At 51.5% G+C, this 9,483-nt stretch overlaps 1 protein-coding gene across 2 annotated transcripts in view; it reads left to right on the top strand.

Moving 5' to 3' along the window:
- The first annotated feature begins 281 nt into the window (after window positions 1–281).
- The window catches only part of LOC130128300 (phosphatidylinositol 4-kinase beta-like), a 45,186-nt gene continuing 35,984 nt past the window's right edge, over window positions 282–9,483 (top strand). Inside the window, exon 1 of one of the 2 annotated variants that reach the window (XM_056297940.1) lies at window positions 282–461. The gene's annotated coding sequence lies outside the window, so the exon portion shown is untranslated. The other variant, XM_056297941.1, reaches the window with a different exon arrangement.

The raw sequence follows: 9,483 nt of genomic DNA on the forward strand, positions 1-9,483 counted from the left end.
CAAACCGTCTTTGAACGGCCTGTCCAGGGGGTCTCCCCGCCTGCCGCCCAGTGGCTGCTGGGACGGGCTCCAGCATTCCCGCGATCCTGAGAGCGGGATAAGCGGGATAATGGATGGATGGATGGACGGACTACTTTCTCACTGCTCCATGTCAAACACACTTCCGCTTGGCCCTTTCTCTCTCCCAATGGGAGAAGTACCTTTGTTGTTCTCTCTCTCTCTCTCTCTCTCTCTCTCTCTCTCTCTCTCTCTCTCTCTCTCAGGAGTGGAGGGGTAATCGTGCACGCGGCGGGGGTCCGCCTCCGGTGACGCAGCCCCAACGGTGACGTCACAGCTTTCTCCAGCCTCTCCAGATTTCCGCAGCGTCGGCGGTGGGATGAGGTCCCGTCGGCACGGAGTAAAGTCCCCCAGATGGACGGACCGAGGCCCTGAGAACCGACGGAAGCCGTTTTCTGATCCAGGTGGGTTTGCGGAAACCGACGCGTCGCGCTTTGTTGGCTGTTTTGGGTTTTTTTTCCGGGTGAACGTCTTGAGAAAGCGGACGCTTTTCACAACGCGCCTCGCTCCCAGTGCGGGCTGACGCAGTACGCGAAATCCAGCGCTGGCCAGCCGAGAACACGTCGTCGTAGCGGAGACCGACCCGGTAAAGGTGAAGTATCCCCCGGCGGGCGGCCGCCGGGTGCTTCTCGTTCCTCCTCCTCCTCCTCCTCCGTGTGTGTGTGTGTGCGTGTGTGTGGATGCCGGGATCGCGGCGGTTTGTTTTCGGGCACGGAGGGAGCGGCTGGGCCCGCGTCGCCCCCGGGGCTTGCCGGCCAACTTTATCCGGGTGTAAATAACAACACAGGGCGGTGTTTGTCAGCCTGTAGGCGAAGATGGTGATGCGAGAAGTCGAAATTGGGGGGGTGGGGGGGTTAACGGGGGGGGCTCGCAGTGGAGCCGCTCAGATGTGGGCCCGGGACGGTTTTTGGTGGCTGCCGGTTAGTTCACCTTTGTGCGGGACCAGTCCTGAAGGAGACTCCCGAGTCAGACGGGAAAAGCCACTCGGTCTTGTGTTCCCCGTCACAAAGCCACCCCCCCCCCTCGTAGTGTGTAGCGCAGCCCCCCCCCCCCCCCCGTTGTGTTACCGCTCCGCTGTGGTGGAAACGTTCGCCGCCACCTCTGGTGCCTCCTGTGTCGGGGCGCATAGCGGCGGGCAGGCGCAGCTGGAGGCGGTTGGACCCTCTCATTATTTGCAGACGACAGCTCCATTACATAAGCGCATCCGAGTAAACAAGAGGCCGGCCGCTGTGGCTCCTGCAGGATGGTGTCGCTGCACATGGATGCTTCTCTGGAAGGTCGGAGCATACCAGCGGTTGGTGCCCTCAGAGCAACCAGTGACTGAGGCTCATATTTATTTGCCCCCCCCCCTCCCCCTGTTATGTTCAGTGTTGCACGCCTTAACCTCCCCTTAGCTCGCTCTCCCCGTGGACTCGTACCTGGTATGCGCGTGTGCATGTCACGTGCAACTGACGTCATCTCACCGAGTCAGATTTCTCGTCGGCGGTCATGCTTGGCCACGAAACGCCGGCTCTGGCTTCTCAAACGTGCCGATAAGAATGACGTCAGTTGAGGCGTAGTTGTCGAGTCTCCCGCTGTCTGTCGTGCATGCGGCCGGGCAGCTGCCCTTTAAACCCGAGGAGCAGATTTTACAACCTCGCCAGAACAAACGTGTACCACCCACATGACCCAGTGTGGCTCTGCGGCTCTGACGTCACGCAGCACAGTATTTTCTGTTTAGGTGATGAAGATTATGTGCAGATGCTCCGGTGGCCAGCTGCTGCTGCTGAAGGCTCGACTGGATGAATTGGGTTATTTCGGTCATCCATTATAAGGAAGAAAACCCAACAAGTTGTGTGAAGATTTACACAAGTCCAGTTCACACAATAAAATGCAATCATACGTTATAATCAGGAATAGGCTGAGGCCCGGGGCTTGCCATCGCCTGCCCTATACGGTCCTTAAAACAACCCAGAATGTATCTGCAGGACCAACGGAAGAGAAAAACAATATTCACTCTAAATTATAATCCTTAGTTATTGTACATTTTAAAGGTTTTTGAAACCCAACAGAGGGCAAGACGGTTTCGCCTCATCGCTATGGGCTTGACTCCCAAAACTGAACCACATCTGTATTTTACATCCATTCTCACTTTACATGTCTCGGGGATACACGACCCTCTTAAATTGCAATGTCCTTCTCCTAATTTCAGAAAACCTTTCATGCAAACGGGAAGGCTTTTACCTCCGGCTCGGAAAAGGAGCTCCGTTGCGTTTAAATGCACAATATCTAAGACTTATAAGGTGTAGGGCCCTCTGAATGATGGATCAGTACATTTACGGTAACAAGCTATTTATTATTCTTAACGGCTGGTGTTTAATTACAGGGTCCATATTTGTTTTATAAACCTTTCCCCGAACCTCAACACAGTGCAACATATGTTATAAGTGGACGGTACAATATATGCAAATACTTCTTATTCAACAGATCCCTTGGTTTGTAGAGAACAGAAATACATTTAGATAATTTCTGTTTGATTTATTCCATGTGTGTCTTCCAACAGAGTGTATGATCAATAATCCCCCCCCAAGAATTTTGTTTCAAATACTCTTTCAATCTCAACTCCATTTACCTTCAGTTTTATTTCACAATTAACCCTGACACCACTGAAAACCATACGTTTTGTTTTATTTTTATTTGGTGATAACTCATTTAACAACAAACCATTTCTTAGCATTATCAGTTCCCTTTCTACTGTTTTCAATGATTCTCTCATGTCGTCTGAACAAAATACATTTGTATCGTCAGCAAACGTAATAAATTTCAACATATTAGATACAGTACAAATATCATTTGAATAAACTATAAATAACTTAGGTCCCAATACCGATCCTTGTGGAACACCACAAGTTAGTCTTCTAAAATGTGATTCAGTGTTTTTAATTTTCAAATATTAAAATCTATTATTTAAATGACTTCTTAACCAGCGTTGTCTGACGCCTCTCATACCATAGAGTTCCAATTTCTTCAAAAGAAGGTCCTGTGTTTGAGCCCTGGGGTAGTCCAACCTTGGGGGTCATCTTGGGTCGCCCTCTTTTTGCAGTTTGCGTGTTCTCCCTGTGTCTGCGTGGGTTTCCTCCGGGTGCTCCGGTTTCCTGCCACAGTCCAAATACATGTAGGTCAGGTGAATCGGTCGTACTAAGTTGTCCCTAGGCGTGAGTGTGTGTGTGTGTGTGTGTGTGTGTGGGCCCTGTGATGGTCTGGCAGCCTGTCCAGGGTGTCTCCCCGCCTGCCGCCCAGTGACTGCTGGGATAGGCTGCAGCATCCCTGCAACCCTGACAGCAGGATAAGCGGTTTGGATAATGGATGGATGGACAGATATGTTGGAAAATCCTTTTTAATTCAGCTTTGAATCCTGTTGTTAAGCCCACCCCAGGTAGCTTTAATATTGGTTTTACCTTTTTGCAACAGCTGATTAATAAGCCTTTTTTTGTGTGATCGCATAATAAATGTTAATCTGTCTTTGTATCTTTTGTACTTGTCCTCCTTTTCCATTGTTCGACGTTCGATAAATCCCCTATAGAGCCTATTTTTCTTTTTGCACACTTGTTCCAACCCCCTTTGTAAACCACGGTTCCCCCCTCATTTTAGGATCCTGTCTATACTCTTTCACCGGACATGGTCGGTCACAGAGGGACAAGACTGTGTCCAAAAATGCGTCATATGGTTCGTTAGGATCCCCTAAACCCTCCTGCCAGTCATGATTAAGAAGTTCGGCCTGAAGAGCCAGAATCACTTCCGGTGATTTTATTCCGATCAAATTGTTCGTTTGCCGATTTGCTTTTAATTTGATCTTGTTGTTAATTTCTGACACTGTAAAAACAGGCAAAGGATCGCTCCGCTCAGCACTAGCAGACCGCTCTTTATCTTCCCGTCAATCAAGTTGTAAAAATATTATCAATCAAAGTTGCACTCGCTAATCAATATTGACGTCACCGCAGGCAAAAATCACCTCGTCGTTATGTTTTTCCGTATCATTCCGAAATCTCCTTATCAGATCGATCAATGCACGACCCCGGTGTTCTGTAAATGCAGAGCGTTGGTGTTTTTGAATCTTTCAACCTTCATATCAACGGCTGGATGCTCCGTCGCATCGTCAACAGCAGCTGTCATGTTACCAGCAGCTTCACAATCAAGAGCCCAAGCAGGGCAGCTCGCCCTCCCCCTTTCCTTTTACTGGCCCTGTTCTGCCAGAATGTTCCACAGACCTCTGATCCACCCTGCACTTCTTTATCATCACTCGTAGATTGCTATCAAACCACTGCACCACAGCTGTTGGAGGCGGTCTTTACTTTTGCAGACGTGACTGTAGGGACTCCTACTGTTCGCGTGAATCACGGAGAACCCCTCCATTTCCACGCCGGAGCTGAACTCGTCTTCGGAATCTTCTTCTTCTATCCGCTTATTCCCTGTTTCTCAGGGGGTCGCCACAGCGGAGTTTACAGTTTCCGTCGGTACCATGTGAGGACGCAGCACCAGTGGTGGTCGTTGTTGTCCCGGGCCTTGACCGATCCCGGATGGAGCCTCGACCGAGCCAGTATGGTCTTGGCAATCCACATACCGATTCGGCAAAATGTTACGCCGGTTGCCCTCCCTGACACAACCACGAACCCTGTGGACGGGGCACAGGGAGAAGCGCTGGATGCCATCCCCGTATTCATGGACTCGCGCCCATGCCTGTCGCCAAAACTTGTCTTCGGAATAATATTCACAGCTCATGTAAATGTTCTGGTACCGGTGGATCTGTGGATCTGCACCTTGTATTTCACAACAACTAAAATAAAAGTGTGGCATTTCCCCGCTATTCCAGCTCTCTACCGTAATATTCATCATTTTCATTTATTTTATTTTTTTCTTGTGGCTTTTTTTCTCCTCTTTTTCTTCTCAATTGTACTCGGCCAATTACCCCGCTCTTCCGAGCCGTCCCGGTCGCTGCTCCACCCCCCTCTGCCGATCCGGGGAGGGCTGCAGACCACCACATGCCTCCTCCCATACATGTGGAGTCGCCAGCCCTTTGTTTTCACCTGACAGTGAGGAGTTTCACCAGGGGGACGTAGCACATGAGAGGATCCCCCCCCCCGACTGACCAGAGGAGGCGCTAATGCAACAACCAGGACATGTACCCACATCTGGCTTCCCACCTGCAGACACGGCCAATTGTGTCCGTAGGGACGCCTGACGAAGCTGGAGGTAACACGGGGATTCAAACCGGTGACTTCTGTGTTGGTAGGCAACGGGATAGACCGCTACGCTACCCGGGTGCCCCACGAACCATTCAGTCTTATCATGACTTTACAGTTCCTTGTCCAAGTGTCCCGAAGTCACTTCCCCTTTCTCAGGATTCTAGCTTGTCCTGTGATTTCAGCCTTTCTCTTTGTGAGGCGCTCCTTTACTGACGCCCCTGTTCCCTTCGGCTCCTTTGCATGCTTTAGCACCTCAACTTTGTGTTTTCCAATCACAAATCTAATGATAGGGTCTAATGCTCTAGGGCAGGAGTGGGCAGTCTTATCCAGAAAGGGCCGGTTTGGGTGAAGGTTTTTGTTCCAACCAAGCAGTTGCACGCCTGTGTCTCCCAATCCAGTTCCTCAGCAAAGACTCTGCTGGTTGATTAGTGGCATCAGTTGTGTAACTGCTTGGTTGGAACAAAAACCTTCAGCCACGCCGGCCCTTTCTGGATAAGACTGCCCACGCCCGATCTAGGGTGTCTCCCTGCCTGCCGCCCAATGACTTCTGGGATAGGCTCCAGCATCCCCGGGACCCTGAGAGCAGGATAATGGGTGGAAATCTAATGATGATGTTTGGCATGTTGGGGGTTTTTTTGGGGGGGGGGGTATGGTGGGACAAGCAGCTATATTGGTATTGTCCATAGGAATGTCTTTGTCATTGAAGAACTTCATGACGTGCCGCTCGTGTGAGTACAATTCCCCTCGTGGTGTGCATCCTTTTGGCCTTCTCGCCCGCGGTGGCCCATGCAGGTGGGGTGAGTTGGCTCAAGGCCGGATAACACGAGGTCGTCTGTCCTTATTTACTGTTCCACATCTTCTACTCCTCTTTCAAGCTCTTTGATTGTCGTGTCTTTTTCTGTGACCCGAGCCTTCGGTTGTCGCACTTCATCAGTTGAATCCAGCAAGGCTGGCTGTTGTTTTGCCACTTTTGCCTTGCCCCTCAGAGACTCCTCGGCCTCCTCCCTTTCTCCGGCTGATTTCTTGGTAGCCGTTTCTTTTGGGTGATTGTGAAAGGTCTTGCAACAATGAAACAACTCTGTTGCGGCGATTCCGGGTAACCGCTCGCTGCTGGTGTGTCGATACATTGTGGCACGCGTCGTCACACTTCCCCCAAAACCTCAAAATGAACAAAATAATCACGTAAGGTTAAAGGTCACCTCGTCGAGCTTAAACGGTGCTGAGCTGCGTGGATGTCGAGTTGTTTTCATGGTGTTCAGTGGGTTGTTGGAGCCGACCAACAGAACTCATCTGACCAGCGGCTCCGGAGGTGCCGGGCTTCACCGCGTGGTCGCTGGGTGAGACCGTTTGTTAACTCGGGTTAGAGAGGAGATAAACACCTCACCCTGCACTTTACCCTGGCCTGCACACGTCACAAGGTTCCCATCCGTCTGTCAGTCTGCCCAGCTGTCTGTCTGTCTGCCCAGCTGTCTGTCTTCCTGTCTGCCCAGCTGTCTGTCTTCCTGTCTGCCCAGCTGTCTGTCTTCCTGTCTGCCCAGCTGTCTGTCTGTCTGCCCAGCTGTCTGTCTTCCTGTCTGCCCAGCTGTCTGTCTTCCTGTCTGCCCAGCTGTCTGTCTTCCTGTCTGCCCAGCTGTCTGTCTGTCTGTCTGCCCAGCTGTCTGTCTTCCTGTCTGCCCAGCTGTCTGTCTTCCTGTCTGCCCAGCTGTCTGTCTGTCTGCCCAGCTGTCTGTCTTCCTGTCTGCCCAGCTGTCTGTCAGTCTGCCCAGCTGTCTGTCAGTCTGCCCAGCTGTCTGTCTGTCTGCCCAGCTGTCTTCCTGTCTGTCTGTCTGCCCAGCTGTCTGTCAGTCTGCCCAGCTGTCTGTCTGTCTACCCAGCTGTCTGTCTTCCTGTCTGCCCAGCTGTCTGTCTGTCTGCCCAGCTGTCTGCCTGTCTGTCTGTCTGTGCGTCTCTCTGTCTGCCCACCTGTCTGTCTGTCTGTCTGCCCAGCTGTCTGTCTGTCTGCCCAGCTGTCTGTCTGTCTGCCCAGCTGTCTGTCAGTCTGTCTGCCTGTCTGTCTGTCTGTCTGTCTGTCTGCCCAGCTGTCTGCCTGTCTGCCCAGCTGTCTGTCAGTCTGCCCAGCTGTCTGCCTGTCTGCCCAGCTGTCTGTCTGTCTGTCAGTCTGTGCCTGTCTGTGTGTCTCTCTGTCTGCCCACCTGTCTGTCAGTCTGTCTGTCTGTCAGTCTGCCTGTCTGTCAGTCTGTGCCTGTCTGTGTGTCTCTCTGTCTGCCCACCTGTCTGTCTGTCTGTCAGTCTGTGCCTGTCTGTGTGTCTCTCTGTCTGCCCACCTGTCTGTCTGTCTGTCTGTCAGTCTGTGCCTGTCTGTGTGTCTCTCTGTCTGCCCACCTGTCTGTCTGTCTGTCTGTCTGTCTGTCTGTCAGTCTGTGTCTGTCTGTGTGTCTCTCTGTCTGCCCACCTGTCTGTCTGTCTGTCTGTCTGTCTGTCTGTCAGTCTGTGCCTGTCTGTCAGTCTGTGCCTGTCTGTGTGTCTCTCTGTCTGTCAGTCTGTGTGTCAGTCTGTGTGTCTGTCTGCCTGCTTGTCTGTGTGTGTCTGTGTGTGTGTGTGTGTGTGTGTGTGTGTGTGTGTGTGTGTGTGTGTGTGTGTGTGTGGTTGGCTGGTGCTGCTCTGATTCAGTGTAAACTGAGCTGAGTAGTCATGGCTAGACTGTCAATACAGTTCATTGTGTGTGTGTGTGTGTGTGTGTGTGTGTGTGTGTGTGTCAGAGAGAGCAGTATTGTTTGTGTGTACCAGAAGAACACCAAAGCAGCGTCTCTCCTTTCCAGTGGAAACTGGGCTGTCCAGACAGCCCTCACTGTGTGTGTGTGTGTGTGTGTGTGTGTGTGTGTGTGTGTCTCACGGGGCGAAAACAGCAGAAGAAAAGAAACAGGTGTTCTTTCCGTGCTGAAATCCCAGCTGGGTCATTGTGTTTAGGAGTCTTTTATCATCAGAGAGACACACAGTCCCACTGGAAGATGAGGACTGGTGTGTGTTGGCTGTGTGGTTGTGTATGAACGTGTGTTCACATCTGTGTGTGTGTGTGTGTGTGTGTGTGTGTGTGTGTGTGTGTGTGTGTGTGTGTGTGTGTGTGTGTGTGTGTGTGTGTGTGTGTGTGTGTGAGAGAGAGAGAGAAGTTGTGTGTTTCCGTCCCATCAGGTCTGTATGAGACTTATCTCTTCGCGTGCCATTCTCTGAACTGATTCTCTTATCTGGAGAGACTTACACCACAGGACAACAAGCTTCTGGGGGTCAAAGGTCACAGCACTTGTTCAATACGTATAGAACAAATATGAGCAAACAGTCCTGCAAGACTCGAGGTGAGACGATATTGACGAGCGTGACCGAAGACGCGGAGCAGTGCTGTCACCCAATTTGAGTCCTTTTCATAAATCAGTTGAGCAGGGAGAGTGGGCGTGGCCCGGTGGGCGTGGCGGTCTGGTCCGTTGCCTACCAACACGGGGATCGCCGGTTCGAATCCCCGTGTTGCCCACCGGCTTGGTCGGGCGTCCCTACAGACACGATTGGCCGTGTTCGTGGGTGGGAAGCCGGATGTGGGTGTGTGTCCCGGTCGCCGCGCTAGCGCCTCCTCTGGTCGGTCGGGGCGACTCCTCACTGTCAGGTGAAAGGGAGCAGTGGGTGACTCCACATGTATGGGAGGAGGCGTGTGGTAGTCTGCAGCCCTCCCCGGACCGGCAGAGGGGGTGGAGCAGCGACCGGGGCGGGGCGGGGTGGAGGAGTGGGGTGATTGGCCGGGTACAGTTGGGGAGAAAATGGGAGACATTTTTTTTATTTTTAGAATAGAAAATTAAATAACAGTGACGTCATGCTGGCATGTTGGACTACTGGCCACACACACACACACACACACACACACACACACACACACACACACAATATGAGTGTGTGAACAGGAGAGTAAATGATGACAGACAGCTGCCTGTCTCACAGCATCCCGTCAGATGAGTGTGTGAAGTAGAGCCCGGCTGACTGTTACATAGTTATTATTAATTGATCTCGATATCGTTTAGATTAATCATTTAGTCTATAAAGGTCAAGATGCCCATTACAAGTTCCCAGTCCCCACACCAGTCACTTCTCTTCTTCTCTTCTCTTCTCTTCTCTTTGTTCTTCTTCTCTTCTCTCTTGTCTCTTCTTCTCTTCACTTCTCTTC

This window comes from Lampris incognitus, chromosome 18 (assembly GCF_029633865.1).
Source record: "Lampris incognitus isolate fLamInc1 chromosome 18, fLamInc1.hap2, whole genome shotgun sequence".
NCBI lineage: Eukaryota > Metazoa > Chordata > Actinopteri > Lampriformes > Lampridae > Lampris > Lampris incognitus.